This window comes from Acipenser ruthenus, chromosome 7 (assembly GCF_902713425.1).
Source record: "Acipenser ruthenus chromosome 7, fAciRut3.2 maternal haplotype, whole genome shotgun sequence".
NCBI lineage: Eukaryota > Metazoa > Chordata > Actinopteri > Acipenseriformes > Acipenseridae > Acipenser > Acipenser ruthenus.
The window spans coordinates 33,807,349-33,829,885 of record NC_081195.1 but is presented as its reverse complement, the minus strand read 5'-3'; the positions used below and the strand labels follow the sequence as shown (position 1 = coordinate 33,829,885).

Below are 22,537 nucleotides of genomic sequence, written 5' to 3'. Positions count from 1 at the left end.
ATTCAACGCGCTGAATCCTGACATATAAATACTGCGTTAACTTATTTATATACATGACTAACTGTCCTAACATGTTTAGAATATTTACTATTCAAATCTAAGGGAATAAGCAAATGTTGTTCTACATAGGTCAGCAGTGTGGAGTAGTGGTTAGGGCTCTGGACTCTTGACTCGAGGGTCGTGGGTTCAATCCCAGATGGGGGACACTGCTGCTGTACCCTTGAGCAAGGTACTTTACCTAGATTGCTCCAGTAAAAACCCAACTGTATTAATGGGTAATTGTATGTAAAAATAATGTGTAAAAAATAATGTAATTGTATGTAAAAATAATGTGATATCTTGTAACAATTGTAAGTCGCCCTGGATAAGGGCGTCTGCTAAGAAATAATTAATAATAATAATAATAATAATAGACAAGGTTTTTTAATCGTAATAACCTCATATATTCTACCCTGCTTAACTCAAGTCAATGGTTAATTCCAATCGTAACCTCTGGATGGCAGTATAACACTACAAGTTCTGTCTCCTTTTTAAGCTGGTTTGCTATTATTGTTTGTTTCTTGGCGGACGCCCTTGTCCGGGGCGACTTGCGGTCGTGGACAGGTGCATTTCAAGGGTCGCAGTGGAAGTGGTAGTGCAATTAAGAGCAAGATAAATACAATGATGAATACAATGACTTTGCCTCAAGCAGGTACAAGTGTGACAAAATATAATTCAATAATACAGCAGATAACAGTGTCAGTGATAGTTACATCAGGATATAACTAAATACAAAATACAACAGATTAAACACTTGACAGATTATAGTACTCTGAAGTACAGGATTAAATGCAGTAAAATAGTGGGCAGATAAGAGCAAGTAAAGCGCATTTAAGGAAGGGTGGAAATAACAGAGGAGTTCTACAGGTGCTTTCTGAAGAGCTTGTTCTCACTCTGATGGATTCTCAGGAGTTCCCCTCCTGCCTCAACCTTTTCGTCTACCAAAATACAACTGACGTTCTTCAATTTCAACTCTACCTGCCCCTTTGAGGACCTGGTCATGAAGCCACATACTTATCGGCTTTCTGAGATGCTCAGAATTTACAGTCACATTAACTTCCAGCTTCCCTGCATCAGGCATCCATTCCAGCAACCTCTTCCTGTTCCCGGATTCATGCTTCTTCATCTGGCTCCTCTCCTCCAAACCGACAAATTTCACCAAGACACTTTATTCAACCTTCAAAGTTATCATTTCATCAACGCGAACTGCTAGTCAGATACGGAAATCATGTCCTACAACTATCAACATTTCAGTCAAGTGCCCTCCTATCCTGCAATAGACAATACACTCATAGACTGCTCCCGACCAAGTCAATAGGTTTTGCAGCAGCCTCAGAGCAACGCCTTCTTCATCCTCTCAGGTTCTACAGTGGCCTCAGATTTATGCATTCTTCATCTCTGCCCCATCTCTGGCTTCATCTAAATAACCTTAATACTGTAAGTCCAATATCCACCGCATTCAGCAGATCTCTGCTCTCTGCAGCAGACCACCACACTCTACCAATGGCTGTCCACCGTTCACTATTACAGATCACTGCTTCAGCAGATCTCTGCTCTCTACAGCAGGCCACTGCTCATTATTGACAGCACTTCATTGTTACTTCTTCAGATCTCTGCACTGTTCAGTAGATCCCTGTCCTCTTCTGGTAATTGCTCCTCACTACAGCAGATCTCTGCTCCCTCTTCAGATCTACTCACTATTATAGCATGCAAAAGTTGCTTTAGTTTACAGTCTAAATCTGTACCTGCACTACTCCAGATCTTCCAACGCTCCCGCTTTCCTCCAATACGCAGATCGTGGAAGCATTCCGCAGTCAAGGTTAAAGCTAATCCCCATCTAATCAAAAAATACGAGGTGTTTGACTTTCTCAGCAATCTATTCATATTAGAGCATTAATACATGGTGAGGGACACGGTATGAGACTGGAAATCTGTCTTGTTTATGAGTTAAGGAGTTCCACTACTAGGAGAATAACTGGAGTTGTGAAACCCAGTCTCTGAATGTGAGTTCACCTTTTCCATTTCAAGCAGACATGATTGTAGCAAACCGCTGATCGATCCCATGTTAACTGACACATAGGATTGTGTCTCATCTCTGCCCTCGTTTCCAGAAAATGGAGCACAAAGCGTGCTGAGCTTCCCCAGCAGTCGATTTACACATGTTCGCTCAGTTCCAGCTGCTACCTCAACTGTCAGTTCCAGCTCCCCTTCTGCCTCTACTTTTAGTATCCAAGCTCCGTCAGCTGGTCCTGTCTGAGCTGGTCCTGTCTGCTGCCCCCACCCCCCATCTGCAGCCCTCTCCTTCCTTCGAAAGCTTCATATTCTGCAGCTTGGTCAGTGTTTTAAACGTTCTGTGCCAGAATCAGATTCATCCTATTCCTTCAATCAAACCAGATCATGGCTTTCATCGTCCACGCTAGGGATTTTCTCTCTTCCCACCATTCTCTCCATACCAGTAGTTCGTCTGACTCTTCGCGGAATCTTCAAAAGTTCCCCTCCTGCTGCACCTTCCCGCCTGCCCATATCAACAGACATTCTCTATTCACTCATCTCTACTCTTCGGAAAGATTGCTTCTCCCCCTACGAAGATCTCCTCATGGAGACCATCTGCCGAACAGTCGCCTTCGGTTTCCTCAGAGTTTCAGAATTCACAGTTCCTTTGGCTTCTAGTTTCCCCGCAGCGGGTATTCGTTTATGTGACCTCTCTTGTATTTCCAACTCCTACGTCATAATCCGGCTGCGTACCTCAAAGACAGATCAACTCCGGCGCGGTCAGTTCATTCAGCTCTCAAGGACTGAATCTTCTATCTCCCCTTTCTCAGCAATGTCAAGATATCTCTCCATCAGGAAACCGCCCCCCCCCCCCCCCCCGGACCCTCTATTCATCGATTCTTCTCGCTCCATTATCACTCATCACTGGTTCTCAGCCCACCTCTCCACCCTCCTCTCCAGAACAGGCCTCCGTCCTCAGCTTTATACTCCCCACTCATTTCGTATAGGTGCAGCTACTTCCGCCGCAAGGGCCAGCATCAACCACAGCCTGATCAAGACCATAGGCACTGGTCCTCTTCTGCAGTGGATTCTTATGTTCATTCATTTACCTCCGATATAGTTGTAGCCCATTTTTAAAATCGCTAGTATGCCCGTAGTGGGGGCTACCTGACCGCCGGGGCCACCAGAGGTTTTCCCCTAATTGGCCTCAAGGGGTTTTTTCCTCTCCACTGAGCGGCAGGTATACACATAATCACATCCTACTAATATATCCACTAACCTCCCTCTGTTTGTCTCGTTTGTCCTTCTGGTCTTGTGTCTATGTTATGCGTTGGCATGGCTGTCTTTGTTTGTCTCACGGTGTGGGAGATTTCGTGAGGTGCCCGGGGTCCATCCTTTGGGGGGCAAGTGAGTCTCACTTCCCCGACCCCAGGGTTAGGCATCCGCCTCCCTTACCTTCAGGGGGTTCTCACCATGTGAGTCAGAGCGGACCCCCGGCCATACCCTGTCCTGTCGCAGCTCCTGCGCTTATCTTGCCTCATTCGAGGCTCTGTTCAATTCTGCCTTTCTTTTGGGACGTGGCCCTTGTGCTCGAGTCCCATACTAACCTCTATGCTTTGTCCTTATTTCATGTCCCAGGCAGCGCGACGTCTCGGCCAATCAGGGGTTTAACGAGCGCCCCTTACAGAAGTCTCAGACGGTGGGTACCTCTCTCTCTCTCATCTCCTTTCGTGCCCCGGTCATCCGGGACCGACTTCCTCTCGAGGGGCGGCTCTCCAGTCATAACCCTCGTATATGTTTTCGGTATGCTGGGTCCTCTGCCCCTGGGATGCGTCGGCATCGCCGCCCTCAGTCAGCGACCACCTTTCTATCCTGTCTTCGGTATGCTGGGTCCTCTGCCCCTGGGATGTGTCGGCATCGCCGCCCTCAGTCAGCGACCACCTTTCTATCCTGTCTTCGGTATGCTGGGTCCTCTGCCCCTGGGATGCGTCGGCATCGCCGCCCTCAGTCAGCGACCACCTTTCTATCCTGTCTTCGGTATGCTGGGTCCTCTGCCCCTGGGATGCGTCGGCATCGCCGCCCTCAGTCAGCGACCACCTTTCTATCCTGTCTTCGGTATGCTGGGTCCTCTGCCCCTGGGATGTGTCGGCATCGCCGCCCTCAGTCAGCGACCACCTTTCTATCCTGTCTTCGGTATGCTGGGTCCTCTGCCCCTGGGATGTGTCGGCATCGCCGCCCTCAGTCAGCGACCATCTTTCTATCCTGTCTTCGGTATGCTGGGTCCTCTGCCCCTGGGATGCGTCGGCATCGCCGCCCTCAGTCAGCGACCACCTTTCTATCCTGTCTTCGGTATGCTGGGTCCTCTGCCCCTGGGATGCGTCGGCATCGCCGCCCTCAGTCAGCGACCACCTTTCTATCCTGTCTTCGGTATGCTGGGTCCTCTGCCCCTGGGATGTGTCGGCATCGCCGCCCTCAGTCAGCGACCATCTTTCTATCCTGTCTTCGGTTGCTGGGTCCTCTGCCCCTGGGATGTGTCGGCATCGCCGCCCTCAGTCAGCGACCATCTTTCTATCCTACTAACTGCTGCTTCTGCTTTTCCTTCACCCCAGCTCACACCCGTGAATTAGTATTTAGCTGTTTTGTAAGGTTTTTTTTTTTCAGAAGTTTATTTTTTTAATTAATTTTTTATAAAAGTAATAATAAAAATGCTCAGCATCATGTGACATATTGAGACCTATACACATAAATGATTAATTTTTGTCACAAATGGCATTATATTTCCAGCTTGCTTCAGGTTTACTTTCAGTTCTACACCCATCATTTCGGCTTTTATGCACATTTTTGTTGTATTACAAAACCAATGTTAGCTCCGCAACTATACAAGATATTTCAATTCTGATTAAAAATTGCAATCCTCTTAATTGCACATCTAATATACACTCTATAAGTTTTGTTCTATGTCGTTTGGATAAATATGCAAATGTGCACGTTTTAGAAATATTATTATTTCATATTTCAAGACATTGCTTATGAGACAAAATCTATAAAACACCCTGCAACAAAACAGATTATATCGTTAGAAAGGTCTAATCACTACCTTTCTGTTGATATATTGGGTTTTAATTTATGATTTATGGTTATCAAACTACAAGCCCTGAAATAGAAAGTTGTTAAAGGTATGTAAAAAAAAAAAAAAAAAAAGCTTCACCAACAGCTATAGGATTAAACAGATTATGCTATAAATTATTGTTAGCTAGAAGATATTGTTAAAAGTGGAACGATGCAGCTAGCTAGTTGGCTAACAATAGCTAGGTTGTTACCTAACATTGATGGTCTCATAGACAGTTTAAAGAGTAATGTTAGCTAATGTTAAGTTAGTTGGGTTACATACCAGCAGGCTATTTGGGGAAATTATAGCAAGTTTTAGTAAGTTACACAAAACAAGCAGAGAATGTTTGAGGCTAGGTCGCCATTCTGTTAGGTAGCTAGCCACCTACCTAAGGTTAGCTAAACCCAGAATCGTTAGTGATCGTTATGGCCTTGTAGTCATAATTAGACATTGCAGTTTACTTAAGCTAACTATTGGCTACAGGGCTATCCTGTCTAATTTACTCAGCTGGCTGGCTAGATTACTGGTAGTTGTATCCCTTTATGATGCCACAGATTTTGGAGAATGATTGTGAAAGTGCAATACAGGAATAGCAGGAAATATATAAAACTGGCGGAGTCTTCCTTCAGTGAGTTCGTCTTTGAAGGTATAACACACTATGATAATATCAACATAAGAATACATAGTGCCTAACCAAGTAAGATGTACTGTATTAAACCTTTGCAGTCCTATGTCGGACCTGGTCCGACACTGCAATTATTCCTATCCGGTCCAATGTCGGACCCTGTCCGACATCATCAAAAAAACTCAAAAAACGGGTTTCTAGTCGTTTTTTCTCCGGAAAAAGCCAAGAAAACCATTCAATGCCGAGTGAGAGCAACAGGAGCTGAGACAAGCGGAAAAAAAATTGAAAAAAAGGGCGTATCTCATGAATAGTCATACTTGCCCCTGGCATCAGATAACGGCGGCCATAAGGAAACAAGCTGGTTGTTACTGAATCAGCGCTCAGAGAATATCACAGACATTTGCAGAGCTTTTTTGAGATGTTATAATAATAAAATAATGACTTGGATCGCATTATTGAGGTTTTTGGTGATAAAACGAGTGATCATATGTTTCCTGGCGTGGCGTCTCAAAACAATACAATGCATGACCAGTACAAAGATGGAAAGTCAGAAGATAGAGACAACTGGAGGTCCCACTACTTCAAGGGTAATCAGCCATCTACATGATCAACTACAAGATGACAGTTGCGTGGAGGCCATATCGCTCATGAATCACTCCAATGATCGTGATGTAATTCTACTCAAGATGAGAGAAACCTTTGACCACCGACAGTGCATCGTCCATGACCATGAGAAGTGTACCAGTGTACTGAGTGTCTTCCCTCGATTCCTTGACACCAAGGGACTGGTTTGTGTTTCCAACCATGTGATTTGATTGAGGTATTTTCTCTGGGGAAATTAAATTTTAGCTTTGTGGATTGTCTTATTTACACTTAGATCCTTCAAGACCTTTCCTTGCTCTTCGGCTCTGAGACGGCAGCGAAGTTTTTGGAAAAATGGAGTTCCAGCTTCAAAGACAAAGTTATCAAGGATGACCCTTACAGCTACACCTTTTCTACTGAAGCTGCTGAAATCTGTTGCCAAAAAAGATGGACTTGGATGAAGATCCAGGTATTCCTGAAACAGTCTGTTCATCATACCTGTCTGAATTAAATTAAATCTTAAAAGCTGACTAATATTTTACAGAATGTATGAAAACATCAATGAGATTGATACAGCATAACAGGGGTAGTAGTTTTAAGGTTTTGTGTTATGTTTTTGCAGAGAGGGACAGTGATATGGCCTCCCTGCTACATTTGCTGCATCTTCTTGCACCCCAACCAGCTGGAAGAGGTATGACACAGGCCCGGTTTTTAGGATGGAACCGCGTAACAATCTCGCGTTTTGATTGGTCCTTGTCTGTCGGAGGAATATGACATCAACACGAGCTTGGAGGGAGGATCTTAAACTTTGAAACGAAGCAAAGAAGCATTGTGCTCGGAGGAGAGGAGTTATTGTTCTACTGCTCGCCAGGACTTTTCAAATATAGCAAACGATGGGTGAGTGTTACTTTATATAAATTATAATTTTATTCGCAAATGTTAGAATTGGTACCCCTCTTTAGATAGCATATTTCTCTAATTGTTTGCGTGATTTATTTTAATTGCAAAACTTGGGCTGCTTTGAATTTAATTACATCCCAAATATTGAGGTGTTTTGTATATTAATAACATTCCATATATTGGTCCGCTTTGAATTTAATAACATCCCAAATATTGTTCCGCTTTATATATCAATAACATCCCAAATCTTGGGCCGGTTTGTATATTACAACATCCCAAATCTTTTTATATATCAATAACATCCCAAATCTTTTTATATATCAATAACATCCCAAATCTTGGGCCGGTTTGTATATTACAACATCCCAAATCTTGGGCCGGTTTGTATATTACAACATCCCAAATCTTGGGCCGCTTTGAATTTCATAACTTCCCAAGTCTAAGGCCGCTTTGATAACATCCCAAATATTGGTCCGCTTAATATATCAATAATATCCCAAATATTGGGCCGGTTTGTGTTTTAATAACATCCCAAATCTTTTTATATATCAATAACATCCCAAATCTTGGGCCGCTTTGTGTATTAATAACATCCCAAATCTTGGGCCGTTTCTAATTTAATAACATCCCAAATCTTGGGCCGTTTCTAATTTAATAACATCCCAAGTATTGGGCCGCTATGCATTTCAAAATACAGTATTTATGAAGAAACAGAAATCACACTTTTTAGTGTAGTTTTAATTTAAGGACCCAAAATAAGACTGTCTGACATAGAATCGACATCAACTTCATCGTCCTCATACCTAGAAGGAATCGATCTCTGTAAAATTCCACCGCTTAGGAGAAGCTCGGCAAGTATAGAATTTAGGTAAAATAGTGTTTGTTTACAGCAGAATAGTATTACCCATATGTAGTGTTGGATGACTCACTTGATCAGTAATTTGTGGGTTTAAAATTAAGATGTAATAAATGCAGTGTAACATTCTAATTTATTCGTTAAGGTACATTTGTTAAATTCCACCTGTAAGTGTGATTTTCACCTATTTATTACACATCTGTGTGCGTGTACACACATTTAGTTAGTCAGTTTAACACATTTTCTGGGTACATTTGTCCCTATCCTTGTTTTTTTTTTAACATATCAAATTTTGGTCTTCACTTTAAAAAACATAAATCTGTTTTAACTACCTTATTACTAATTCTCACCACCTCTGGAGCATTGCCTTGGGTATTAAGCATGTTTATTTGTGTAAAGTCACATCACCCTTTTATGAAGTACACAGGTTTGTTTTGTTCTCATCATAAATATTAAGTATAATTTGTGTATTAAAATGATTAATCGGTACATCTGGTATTTTGTATTAAAAGATTCTACCAATTCCAGTGCAACACGATAGTAATATTCCAGTAGGGGGAAATGATCCAGAGCCAATGTGTAGGGCAGCTGAGTCACCTGCAGTACATTGCAGTGAAGTAGTAGAGGGCCCAACAGGTACATGTCTTGAATATAGATGCAGTTTCATTATCAAGATATTTGATTATTTATCTTTACTAATATAACCTGCAAACAATTCCACCTATTTATCTTAACTAATGAACAATGCTGTCAAATCTTAATTTTAAGCATTATTCTAACATAACGTCATGATATGTTTTGGAAGTAAATGCATTATTTTAAATGACACAATCAGGTTAGTTTTTGCAGCAGTGTAGTCAGCACTGTATTAAGTTTAATATACAATAACATTGTTGCAGAAAACAAGGCATTACACATTTGTATTTCATTTCTCATCTCAGTAATTTGAGCGATCAGTAGTTTTATCATGTATAAATAACGCATTTGTATGGATTTATTTCTTTTATATGTCAGGTTTAAGCAATATGTTGAAGCTATAGTGAATGGAATATACATGTGTGTGATTGTGGTTTTTCTTTTTTTTTTCTTTTTTCTTTTAAAAAAAAAAAAAAAAAAAACACAGTTCCAGTATACAAGTCTGATATTGTGGATTCAACATGTGCAGATGTAAGTTAACTTTTTTTTTTAAAAACTAATTCTCTACTAATTTGGTTTCACAGTTTCATAAGTTTGGTATCCACTGTAATGTATTCCATGGTTTCTGATTTTGTTGTGATTCCAGGCAACAGTTTGTAGACACTAGAACAATGCATTGATGTTTGCCAATATAGCAATACTTAAAAAAAAAAAAAAAAAAAAAAATATATATATATATATATATATATATATATATATATATATATCCTCAAACTGTGGGCACCGTTTCACTCTAATAGTTTCTCTTAACTGTGTTTTTTTTTTTTTTTTTTTTACAGCATCCCCAAAAACTTTCAGATTTGGAAAGATACCTTTGTCATCTATTGGATTCTGAGCATGTTTTACCATGTAACCAGTCTTTCACAGTATTTCTTTTAGCTAATTTTAGTTCAGCAACTTCTCTTGATGTGAGTAAAATGTTTCATAAACCTTAATTTGGTTTCACACTTTTTTAAACCACTTCTAATTAGATAACATTTTACATTTATTTTTGTATACATATCTTGCATGGGGAAAAAAAACTGTTATGAACCTATTTGGCCACATGATATTTAACATAATTTATTGTTTTTCAGAGTGGTGATTATGTGTTTGTCAAGAGGCACATTATTTCTTTTCCTGAGGGTTTTCAATGGGTTTATTTGTTGTACCTGAAATCCGGCTAGAAGTGAACAAATCTCATCACTGTCACAAAGCTGTCAATCTTTCAAAGGTAGAATCAAGTGTTGATCTATTTTTTTTTTTTTCTCATTGGCTACTCTAGTCCTCTGCCATCTTTTCTACTTGTATCCCCTGCCTGTATCTTTGATCTGTTCCAAGGAATGCTATTTAACATATTTTTATACTTTCAATTTCTTCCTGAAAAACAGCACATTCTTTTTATTCTTTATACTCAAGACATTATAACCCAATGTAGATTACACCTTCATTGAATATAGAGAGGATCCCTCATGTCCTTTGTGTTCATCACCTGCAACATTAAGGCACATTTTGACAGGATGTAAGGTGGCTCTTAGCCAAGGGCGGTTTACTTGGCGCCATGACCAGGTGCTGCGATGTTTGGCCTTAGCATTGGAAGACAAGCGTAACATGACCAATAAGTTGCCACCTGGTCCATCAAAACATTACACACAAAAGACAACATTCCTCCGCCCAGGAGAGCAACCACCAAGAAAAGGTGTTAAAACCAATCCTCGCCCAGGACAACTGGAAGCTGCTAGAGACTGGAATATGCTGGCAGATGTTGGTCAACGGCTTATTTTTCCACCTGAGATTGTCACCACTAACCTTCGACCAGATATTGTTTTGTGGTCTGGATCAGCACGCCTTGTTCACCTGGTAGAGTTAACAGTGCCATGGGAGGACGCTGTAGATGAGGCGTATGAGAGGAAGAAACTGCGGTATGCTCAACTAGCCACTGAAGCGGAACAGCGAGGATGGAGAGTTCGGGTTTACCCAGTGGAAGTGGGTTGTCGAGGATTTGTGGCACATTCTACAACCCGGTTTCTCAGAGACGTCGGATTCAGTGGCCAAGAGTTGCGTTGCACAGTGAAGAACTTATCTGAAGCAGCAGAGAGGAGCAGCAACTGGCTGTGGTTGAGACGGAAAGATTCTGGCTGGGGACAGGTAAGTAAGCTGGGCTGAGTTGAGTGGGGGACGGAGGGGGGTGATGCTGGGACGCCAGAATCACCGTCGAGCCCTCTTGAGGTGTCGTGGGCTAGTCGACGAAACACTGAGGATGGAAGGTGCCCACTTGAAAACCCCAGAGATGTACCCTACTTAGCTCAATCCAGACGGTTGTCATGCTGATGCGCTGGGGAGGCCACACTTTGGTTGATCCCCGGAGCCAGCATCGCAGCCGTTGTGTGTGCTGATGCGCCAGGGAGGCAAAATAAGCTGATCCCTGGAGCCAGCATTACACTTCAGCCATTAACACCAGACAGAAGGATATCTACATCATCATATGGAAGGAAACGTAAATGGATGGAGACGCATATGGATCACATTAGTTTACTGTAAAGCTACGTCTTAGTTGGTGCTTATCTTGGCGAGAGCCGAGTTCAAATCAGCATGAAGTTTTAACATCTACTCTCGTGTAATGGAAATCACGTACCTTTAAGTTTATTGTGCTCTATCTTTATTTTTGTAATAGGTTTATTGGAGCTGTATGGGTCCTGCATCCATATTGATGCAATGATTAGAATTTTGCAAGATGACAATGTAATTTCAAAGACATCAATCGAAAAAGGTATGTATAATTTTTAATCACATTTTATTCACTAATACTATTTGCAGAGATTATTAAATGTTACATTTTTACATGTTAATCAAATTTCAGTCATTTGATAAACATAATATTTAAAACAATAACATTCTTTGCATTGATACTTGGCGAGTGAGTTACCGGTTCAAAAAAAGTCTATTACATGTTTCACTATCAAATGATAATTTTATTTCCTCTTAATTTCTGTAATTTTAGATCATAGCTACCAAGCATTCTCTGATGTAAGTACACTAGTTTCATTTTCCTTTACCTAAAATATTTAGTCTTCACATTTGCTACATTGTTACTGTTAGTTAAAGGTAAAAATTGTGGTAAAGGTCAAATAAAATTGATGTAAACAACTCTTCACTGTCCTTTTTAATTACTCACTCTTGGGTTCTTTGGTTTTCTTACTATTTATCATTAACATTACATTTCTATGCTGGTTTCTCTCTAGTGTTAATTGAAATTCTGTTTTGCTTTATTTAAAACAGCCAAAGTAATATATTTGTTTTATTATGTTAATTAGTTTCCAATTAGGAATGCTCACATTGTATAATGTACATTTGATTCTGAGGTTTTGGCATAAGAGCCTTTTAAATGCAGTGCATTTAGGACTCTTCATGTGATTTTATATGAAGACATAGGACCCTGTTAAGGCCGCGAAACGGGTAACTAGCACATAAATCAAGTCAGAATAGGGCCCTAAGAAAATAAATCGAAGAATATTGGCTTGTTTTACATATTTCCTGAACTCTTGTTCATTCCCATAATTCACCTAATGAACGTGTTTTGAATGTGGTTCATGGTATAAGTAGTTGTAGGTATTGTCGCAGTATTAATTTGTTGTCTCGGCTCAGGGGTTCCCAAACTTTAACTCAAGGCCCCCCCATGACATTAGGCATCCTGACCTGAGGACCCTTACTCAATCTAGATTTTGATACCTTTTAGTGAGAGAGGATGTTTGTTTGTACTGGTAGAAATACTACTGCTTTCATTATGTTTGAGAAACCCCTCCATAAGTACTGTGCTGTTGTACACGTCTGACTGCAAATGCACTGTAAACCTGGCTGTCAAAGTAAGCAGGAGTGGTATGGTTTCTTTTATGTAGGGGGAACAAAATCTATTTATATATAACTTCTGCTGAAACACCACAGCAGAAGTCATGTAAATTAATTGATGGGGAACATTGCTTTGTCCAGTTAATTTAAGAGAACATTTTTGTATGTGTTGGGGTCCCCGCCCCCCAGTTTGGGAACCCCTGTCTTGGCTTATTTCTTTCTCCATTATCAACATAAAACTTGGTTTTTATCTCCTATGTTTTTAGAATGAAGTGTTCACCAAAATTCCATTTGATAAAAATAAATATATCTTTAAAAGTATCAAAGAAGAATATGCAGTGATGTCTGCAAGGGATGGGCGCCTCTTTTGTCACACCTGCAGTTTTCATCGCCACTGCCAACATGTCAAAGACATTAACATACTTATGAATTCAGAACAAGATTTGCCCGAAGCTTTGTTTGAATTAATGGAGTCTCTGCTTGTAAGTTCGTCATTTGATGAGGTCAAGCTGCAGCCCATTTCAAAACAAAAGATTGATTTTGATATACCCATTCTTTTACAGGTATGTATTTCTTTTCTGCTTCCATTTTCTCCCTGAATAGAGACACACCCTTTTCTTATGGTGTCGCCTAGATCCAATGTTTTATATAGCAGCTAGTCTTAATGCAATAGTTTTATAGTAATGTAATTGTAGACATGCAGATCAAAACTCTTTATTTATATATAAAAAAAGTGCTGACCAATAGAAGGTGTTTTGTATATTAGAATGTTAACGTAATTAGTTTAACAGTGGTAAACCAACCATGTAGACCTTGCTTAATTGATATTTTTGGAGACAGAATTGGTCACCCATTCAAAACTTGTCTATTCTTTAAGACATGGCCACTGATGTGCATCAGTCCTCCTATGTTCTATGCTTATTTCAATTAGAACAAAACAAAAACACTAAGCATTTTGAAACCTAGTGTTTTTCATCAGTTGTAACTATACAGCAATTGCTAATTTGAAAAATGCATTGAAGTATATAAATATACATTATTCACCATCACGTCCAACTTGGTTTTTCAATTGTATTAATACATTATTTGATCAATCATTACACTAAGTTACATTAATACATTACAATGGTTAAAGATCATATTACATTTTATAAACACAAATATCCACTCATATGCCAATTTAAATATTTCTGACATATAGTAATATACAAATAATATATACAAATATGTTCCATGATCAAATATTCAATTAGACAGCCAAGCCAAGGTACAAAAATGTGAACAAAGTAAAACATTATACTGTATTTTGCCTATTTAATACTCCGCTTTAAACATTGTAGGAAAGATATTCCAGTCTAGTCAACACATACTGCAGGACGGAAAATTGAGTTTTGTTGTTCCCAGAGAAAATGGATCAGGTGTGCGAGTGTGGCTCCCAGTTTAATGTTCAGTCCATCCCTAGCGATGCACCTCTATACCTGTTTTGCAAAACCAACATGTTTCTTGTACAAAGTAAGATTATTACTTGATTCCAAATATAGTTTCCAACAGAACATAATGATCCATATGTAATTATTTAATCCTGCCTTATGATCAATACACCAGTAGCTGCTTAATTTTTTCTGCACTGTTGTCTATTCGCACCTGTGCTTTAATTTGTGGTCCTTTTGTTCTAGATGGAGTGACAAAGTAAATGTATACAAAAATATTATTTCTTCACATTTACTATCAATGTGAAATAGTATTGGCCTAATTCATTGAGTTAAAATTGATAAAAGGATCTTTTCATATTCCTGAATTATAGATGTCTTCTCACGATAGTTGGATGAATTCGTTATTGCCAATTTAATTTATATAAGTCTAAATTAAATTGTTTTTATTGTTTAGTGCACACATTTCTTTGCACCAGACAAGACTGTGATAGTAGGATAGAATTTGATGGAGCGGAACACTTCCTCATCAACACGGGCTCATACCTTGTACATCATGCCTTGTTAAGAGACTACATGTTTCATTTACTACATTCAGGGTAAGCGGTATTGACACTTGTTTTGGTTTACCTATTTATCCATTGCAGAAGTATTTAATAATAAAAAAATCATTCTTCTAGAACATCCATGTTTAACTATTTCAAAGTGTGGCGCCAGATGCAGATCGATCATGGAAATACAGTGTTTGATCAACAAATGAGTTACCGGAAGTTTCGGTGGGCATGGCACACCTATATCAATCTCCTGGACCTACCACCAGACAAAGGATTGCTCTGCCCCATTTGCAAAAATGAATTGAGGTAAAATTACAGCATGGGTTCAACATATAGTAAAGCATTACCTCACGAAAATAATGTTGTGCTTCCTCAAAAAGGCTGTACATGTAAAGTAGAAAAAATAATTATAAATTTCCATTACAAAATTATACTATTTCTATATAGCGAAATATACCTTGGTGAATCCAGCAGTTTTTATTGGTTATGAGTTTAGTTATTTTCCTTATACTTGTAGTTCTGTTAAGAGAAATGTGGACTGAACTGTGTACTCCAAGTAGTATTCACCTATAAACAAGGACATGTATATTTTATCTTAATGTTTTCCACATATAATTGCCATCCAAATCTTACACCTTTTAAATATAATAACTAATGTGCATGTTGTGAAGGGAAATATTCAGTATGAGGTCTCCACCAATGTCTTTCAATTGTCCATTTATTTGCAGTTCTTTGGAAAACTATGATGACCCAGTGTATAACCTTAATCACATATACTGTGTACTGCAGACAGTACAGTTGTCAATTTAATAAAATAATTATATTTAACTATTTCTGACATCTCTTTATATTAGTGAAGTTGTAATGGATGGAACCTCCTTGGGATACCATCAGCGTTACACGCGTGGACAGGACTCATCAATCTCTGAATGTAGTCTGCCAACAGACTGTGGAAGATAAGTAACTTAACTGAACACATGTTTATATAAACTATTCAATTCCTGTCTAGGTTTGGATTTGTCCGTTAGATAAAAGCCGTTTAGTCGTTTTGGTTTTTTTTGTTTTTTTTTTGTTTGTTTTTTTAACGATAGTATACCCTTGGGGAATTTTCTACTATCCATCATTTACTATATTTAAATTTGTTTTATTTATTTTCTGTTTTACTAGACACATTGATTGCATTTTAATAAAGAACAAACAACTAAGGAACCTGCTGGGAAAGTATTCACGAGAATGTCTAAGCCAAGAAGAATTCTCTTTGTTAAAAAGCATGTGAAGATGCAGATTTCATGTTTCCTTTTTTGGTATGGAAAATGAAGGTTGCGCTGCCATACCGCCAGCTATCTACAAATAATTTATAATTGAAATAATCAAACCGTCTGCTGTTTGTGGCATCCTTCACCCATCACCAGAGCTTGATGAACTTCAAAACCGTTTGGAACACACTCCATCGGAAGAGGTATTGTTTCACCCAGAGCTTATGAGACTGTTGTCCATGCAGTGCCCTGTTTTTTGTAAACTTGTTGCCTCCATTGGATGTTTTCCACTTTACTTGCTTTCAATTTTCCAAAAGATGGTACAAGTAGCAAAGGCTCCCTTCCAGACCGCACCACCAAAATCTGGCCAAACGCTGAATGAAGATTCCTCAGACCTTAGTTTTTTTTCCACTACTGCCTTTAATTAGAGACCGGGGAAATTACAAAGCAGATGGGGAACGAAAACTTGAAGAATCAACTCAGTTCTGCAGAAAACCCACAGTCCGCCATCCAGCTCTCATTCCTGGAATATTTACCCTGTTCTGCGTCCATGGTATGTGTCTTAATACCTTGTGAATTATAAGTGTGTTTTGATATGTATTAAGAATATTTAGAGCAAGATTATCTTTATTAAATATATATATTTTTTTATTTATATATATATATATATATCTTTTTTTAATGCTCATATCCAAAGTTCCCTCTAATTTTTTGGCCATGTGCGGAATGAATTTGGCACCGATATAAAAGCTATGCACTGCCGTTAAATAAATAAAACACAACTTTGAATAAAATATATTTTTATAAAACATCCAGGGCATATAACAAATGAACCAAATAATGGATAATTACAGGTTTTAGAAAAGTCAGAAGTAAACACTAACACTAGAGGAACGAGAACTTCCAGATTGAGACCCAGTCTGTAGATAACAGATGGAGGAGGAGAGGGTGACTGTCTGGTTAAAATGTTTCTCTCTCCTCTCTCCCAGTCTTCCAGACAATATACTTTGTCCAGGTTTACTTCTCTAGCACTTGACAGATGAGATTTGACCTGCATAAGTATATCTGGTGATATCTGGGGGGGGGGCATGCTGGGGGTGGTAAATTTAAGATACATGCTTATCTGACATGCTGTAAAGTATGTTTCTAATTCAGGTGTTTGCTATGGATACTCTGTCAAGGAGGGTGCTGAATCTGTGAACATACCGTTTACTATAATGCGCAGAAGATTAATGGAAGGTAAGTATGTTTTAAGTATTTATTTTTTGGTATATATTTGTATAGATTTCAGCATGCACACTGTCATACCATGCAGCAAAATGTAAATTGTCCTCAAGTTTGTTTTTATCATTGCTTTGTGCTTTCTGGCATAAATCTACAAAAGCTATAAAGTCCATTTTACTTTCATGACTGAAGTGTTCTTCCACACATCTGTACGGTGTAACACATACCTGTCAGTATTTCAGTTCCTTACACATCCAAGTGTATACAAGTCAGCTAAAGCCTTGGGGCATTTATATTGTTACTACAGGATTCTTTTTTGTGTTTCCGTACTCCTATCTAAAGTCATGATGGCTACACATCCGCAAGGCAGGTTTTCAGTAAAAACAGGATCTGAGCTGTACATTTTTGCGTTTTTCATTTAATATATACTATATATATTTTTTAGGTCCACAAATTGTATTTTATGACAACTCCTGTAAACTGCACTCTTACTGCCTGAACAGGGATCCACTGTTCTTTAAGAGCACATGGTTCCTTGTTGACAGATTACACTGGAAAAACCATACAGGTAAGCAGGTAGTTTTTATAATATGAATTCAAATGCTGCCTGTAAACCACTGTTCATATTGACAATGGCAATAACAATCCCTGAGGAGATTAGATTTGTCGCCCTTAATCATTGAACGTTTTTTTTTTTTATATATACAGACATACAGGCAATTCAATTTCTCAAGTACATCTAAGTAATGATAGTTTACACATTGCATGCTACATTAAATAAGATGCACAACTTGGTGCACAGGGACTGAGTCCTAGTATACTACTTGTCTACTAGTTGTTGTAACCTGCTCACATTATTGCAGTGTATCTATGTCTTTATAATGCAAATCAAAGTATTTCATTCTTGCTTTCGTTTCAGCTTGCAACATTGGATACATATACCCCCAACTGCATGGAAAAAATACACAAGTTGCAGAGCAGTATAATGCACGTATCAAGAAAATGAAACATCATTTGCCATACATGACAAAAGAACATTTCATGAAGCACATGGAGCTTTATCTCTGGTACCATTCCAGGAATATTATTAGAAAGATGCATTGTAGTGGAGTCTGACCATGCACTCGCTGCAGCGCTGTTTTGCAGGTAACAATGCAGCAGCCAGCAAGCTATGCCTATATGTAAATAGTAGTGGGAGGTATTTACAGGGAAATGATTGGTATTTTTATTGTACAGCAGTTAATGTTTTACTTGCCGTTGTGTGTGTTCTATGTTGGTTTGTGTTTGCTGTTGATTTGTTATTCACCATGGGTACTTGTTTGTTCCTGTTGATTTATGTCCTTTCTTGATGTCACTGTGCATTGCTTCTCAAATTATTTCTGCCCCATTTTGGTGGCTAATGCATAGTCATCCACTTTGTACACCCTTTTTGTTAAGTAATAAAACTCGCTCCAACATAATAAAACCTGTGCTAAAAAAAAGTTGTGTGAGCATTTTTTCAATAGCCTCATCCAGTTGATATTTCCCATATTAACCGGCCAGTTGATACAGGAAACACGCGCTCTTTAACACCAGCAACAGAGCGACCCCAGCGTGAGCCGTCAAACTGAAAGGACTTCTAACCATACCACATTGTTGACGCTCTCTCGCCCGCTTCTCTGCCAGGGGAAAAAAATCCTCACCAGAGATTCTAATAAATACTGCATGAGGTAATGTGTGATAAATCAGAATTGAATGCCCACCCTTGGGGTGGGATGTTTTATTTAGTATCGCACCCCTTGGGTGGGCATTCAATTATCAATTTTGTTTTATATTAGAAAGTGTCCCATAAGTGTAAAAAAAAAAAAAAAAAACTGATTTGAAATGTCATTAGTCTTATACTTCGGTTTGCTACCTATATGTATAGTGAGAGCCATAACGCTAAGGAATCAAATGTAATTCTAAATTATTACAAACAAATGCATGTAAAATATTGATTTAATTACCATTGATTGTTTTCTATATAACCCAAGCAAACACATTAAATAATTCTGCAGTAAAACTACTTGGTAATTATTTAATGTGTCAAGAAATTTAATGTTACATTTGATCCACATTATTCTTTTAACCCAAACTTTTTTTTTTTTAACCAACACAAATTTAATGAGAAAGTTACAGCAAATAGGGGGTGACTGTGATGTTTCAAACATGTTTGGGGGGAAAAAGCAGAAGTTTAGAAACAGTGAGTGTTTGTTTTGACTAGGCCTTACGTCTAGCTACGGAGCTCCACATAGAGGAAAATGTAAGCAGGGGTCTCCAACCCTGGTCCTGGAGAGCTACTGTGGCTGCTGGTTTTCATTTCAACCAATCTGTTACTTAATTGAACCAATTATTGTCTTAATTAGTCTAGATTAACAGGTGTTCCAGATCTTTAACCACTGATGATGTAAAGACACCTAGAAAACCTGCTGGCTTGGGGCTCTCCAGGATCAGGTTTGGAGACGACCCCTGATGTAATATATGCCTCCAAAACCAGGTCACTGTCACATCTCCTGTCATGCAGAACATGTTCCCTGTGTGCTAAAGTACTTTTTTGTGGATTTTGAATCAGTTTGGTCAATAATCCATCAACTCTCAACCATTCCACAAGGGGTGCTATGGAGCACACAAAATCATGGGTTTTTCCTCATAACCTTTGAAGAGTAAGTCGCAGGACCCCCAAATTTTGTATTTGGGCATTGGGGGACAAGGGGAACAATGTCTTTCTTGGCTGCGTTTCAGAAATTTCCTTTTTCAGCCCCAAAACACACACTGGTATGAAAACTTTTGGGAAGTTGGAGGCATTTTTTGGTGAAGGGTCAAACCAAAAGTTTGGACTTTTTGGACCAGACTTGTCGAGCAGCTTGTGCCGAGTTCAGAAGTGTTTGAATGAGCGTCCTACAACATCACGAGCCTGAGAAATGCTGAAAAAACCAAGGAGTGCTAACCAGCTGAACGTGCTAATTTTACGCACTTCCTAGGTCTATGTTTTGGGTTGTAATGTACGTTCCTGTGAACGGATCCTTCTGAAATTCGAGACAGAGAACCTTCACGTCTGGACCTTTCCTGAGAATGTTAAACAGTGGCTCTACCCCCTCGGATTGCATAGATATGAAGTTAAATGTTTGGGGGGAGGCGGGGAGCCTGAATTTAATTGACAGCTAATTGACAGCTGTCTAAGCATACCTCCTGCATGGGAAGCAAAAGGCCCAGGAACTTCTGCTTCTAGATTCATTGTCTGCATATCCTACAGGTACTCTGTACCAATTTGCAAGTTGCTAAGTGGTTGCGTTACTCAAGTTTGCACTACAAAGTGATCTTTTAAAGAATAGGGTACAGTATATAGTGGTTTTTGTCGCCTCCGCTCACGCACGCAAAACCTTTGATGCAAAAATATGCTCTGATACACTCAGACTAATACTGTGATCGCAAAACACTTTGAATGGACTTAATAGTTGATTCTGTTGCATAAGTACACTACAAAATGTGCACCTTTCAGGTCTTAGATATAATGGACATTTTTTGTATGTATTTTCCCATAGGAAATCGCAGTCGGGGGGTCATCTATCGTACCCCGTAAGTCCACAAATCCTGCGCCAATGAACTCGAGAGTACTCTCTTTAGATGCACAACAGTCTTAGCTAAAGAAAATGGGTTCCTTCGAGTTCGTACGACCCACAACTGCTATTTGGCGGGCCTAAATATGACATGTTTACTTTTTACCAAACCCGACATTTTTTAATGGGGGGGGGGGGGGGGGGTCCTCCTGTCATACACCATACGTCCACAAATCCTGGACCAACTAACTCGACAGGGCTCTCCTTGCTTGCACAATAGTCTTAGCTAAAGAAAGACATCGGCCACGGGTTCATAGGACACCCCACCACCAGATGGCGAACTTTACCCCGAAACATTTATGTTCATAAAATGTGACTGCTTCTGAATGGGATTTGCCATAGGAAATCGCGGTCGGGGTGGGGGGTCTCCTGTCCTACCCCATATCTCCACCACCCCTAGAGTAAGGAACTCGGGAGAGCACTCTTTGTGTGCACAAGAGTCTTAGCTAAAGAAAGACTCCGGCCACATGTTGGTACGCCACCCCGTCGCCAGATGGCGGGTGTTGCCCCGAAGGTGTTTTTAAATGGCCAAGAGCTTGTGAGAAAACTGCATGGGACACAGTAAACACAGATCTCTGCGTTGCTTTGGAAAGATTAAGTGGAACAGTTGAAAAGAAGCTGGATAAATTTGGGGACATCATCTACGCATATGGAAGTGAGAGGTTTGGAGTTGAAAAAAGGAAGGAAAAAGTACAAACTATTCCTGGAAAGTCTAGACGGCAGCAGGAGATTGAACGCTTAGTTAGAGAAAGGAGACAGCTGAGGAACCAATGGAGAAGAGCAGAACAAAGTCAGAAGGAGGGACTCAATCTCTTACAAAAGGTCATAAAAGATAAGCTTGCAACATTGCGCAGAGCTGAGCGCCTACGGAAACGCTACAAAAAGAAGGAGCGTGCGAGAGCTAACTTTTATAAAGACCCATTCAAATTTGTAAAGAAGTTATTCACCAGTGAGAAGAATGGCACACTAAAAGCATCTAAGGTTGAGCTGGAGAGATATTTGGAGGAAACACATACAGATTCAAAAAGGCAGGAGCCTATGTCAATTCCGTCAGACATCCCACCTATCAATCCACCAGAATACCAAATGGAGGACTGTGCACCTAAGTGGAAAGAAATAGAGCAAGCTGTGAAAAAAGCAAGGGCTTCATCATCTCCAGGGCCTAATGGAGTTCCGTACAGAGTGTACAAGAGTGCTTCAGGAGTTCTACGAATTCTGTGGAAATTGATGAAAGTGGCATGGGAAAAACAGGTTGTACCAAGAGCATGGCGCCGAGCAGGTGGAGTCTTTATACCTAAAGAAAAAGATTCTACAAGCATCAGTCAGTTTCGTCCCATTTCCCTATTAAACGTAGAAGGCAAGATTTTCTTCAGCATTATTGCTCAGAGATTGTCAGCTTACCTATTAAAGAACTGCTTCATTGACACTTCAATACAAAAAGCAGGCATCCCAGGTTTCCCAGGTTGCTTAGAACACATCAATGTGATCTGGCAACAAATTCAATCAGCTAAAAAGGAGAGGAAGGAGCTCCATGTGACATTCCTGGATTTGGCTAATGCATATGGTTCAGTGCCACATGAACTACTTTGGGCAGCATTTGATTTTTTCAGTGTACCGATGACAATAACAAATTTAGTGAAAGCCTATTTTGGAGATTTGCAATTCAGTTTTTCAACTTCAGAATTCAGCACTACATGGCAATGCCTAGAGGTTGGAATAATGGCAGGATGCACCATTTCTCCACTGGCTTTTACCATGGCAATGGAAGTAATCATTAGGGCATCAAAATGGGTAGTAGGAGGAGAGCGCTTGGC

At 39.5% G+C, this 22,537-nt stretch overlaps 3 long non-coding RNA genes across 4 annotated transcripts; all 3 read left to right on the top strand.

The window, feature by feature from the left end:
- The first annotated feature begins 7,048 nt into the window (after positions 1 to 7,048).
- Positions 7,049 to 8,098, top strand: LOC131737502 (uncharacterized). The gene is made up of 2 exons (XR_009329145.1): positions 7,049 to 7,244; positions 7,995 to 8,098. It is a non-coding gene; the product is annotated as an uncharacterized LOC131737502 (long non-coding RNA).
- Positions 8,099 to 9,209: 1,111 nt separating this feature from the next.
- LOC117398701 (uncharacterized) lies at positions 9,210 to 15,874 on the top strand. 2 transcript variants are annotated; one of them, XR_009329143.1, is made up of 10 exons: positions 9,210 to 9,270; positions 9,579 to 9,707; positions 9,876 to 10,012; positions 11,453 to 11,548; positions 11,780 to 11,805; positions 13,060 to 13,187; positions 13,965 to 14,136; positions 14,512 to 14,653; positions 14,735 to 14,914; positions 15,463 to 15,874. It is a non-coding gene; the product is annotated as an uncharacterized LOC117398701 (long non-coding RNA). The 2 variants fall into 2 exon arrangements; XR_009329142.1 differs by having other exon boundaries at positions 12,891 to 13,187.
- An 8-nt stretch (positions 15,875 to 15,882) lies between these two features.
- Positions 15,883 to 18,585, top strand: LOC117414661 (uncharacterized). The gene is made up of 4 exons (XR_009329144.1): positions 15,883 to 16,417; positions 17,020 to 17,103; positions 17,534 to 17,656; positions 18,008 to 18,585. It is a non-coding gene; the product is annotated as an uncharacterized LOC117414661 (long non-coding RNA).
- Positions 18,586 to 22,537: the final 3,952 nt, after the last annotated feature.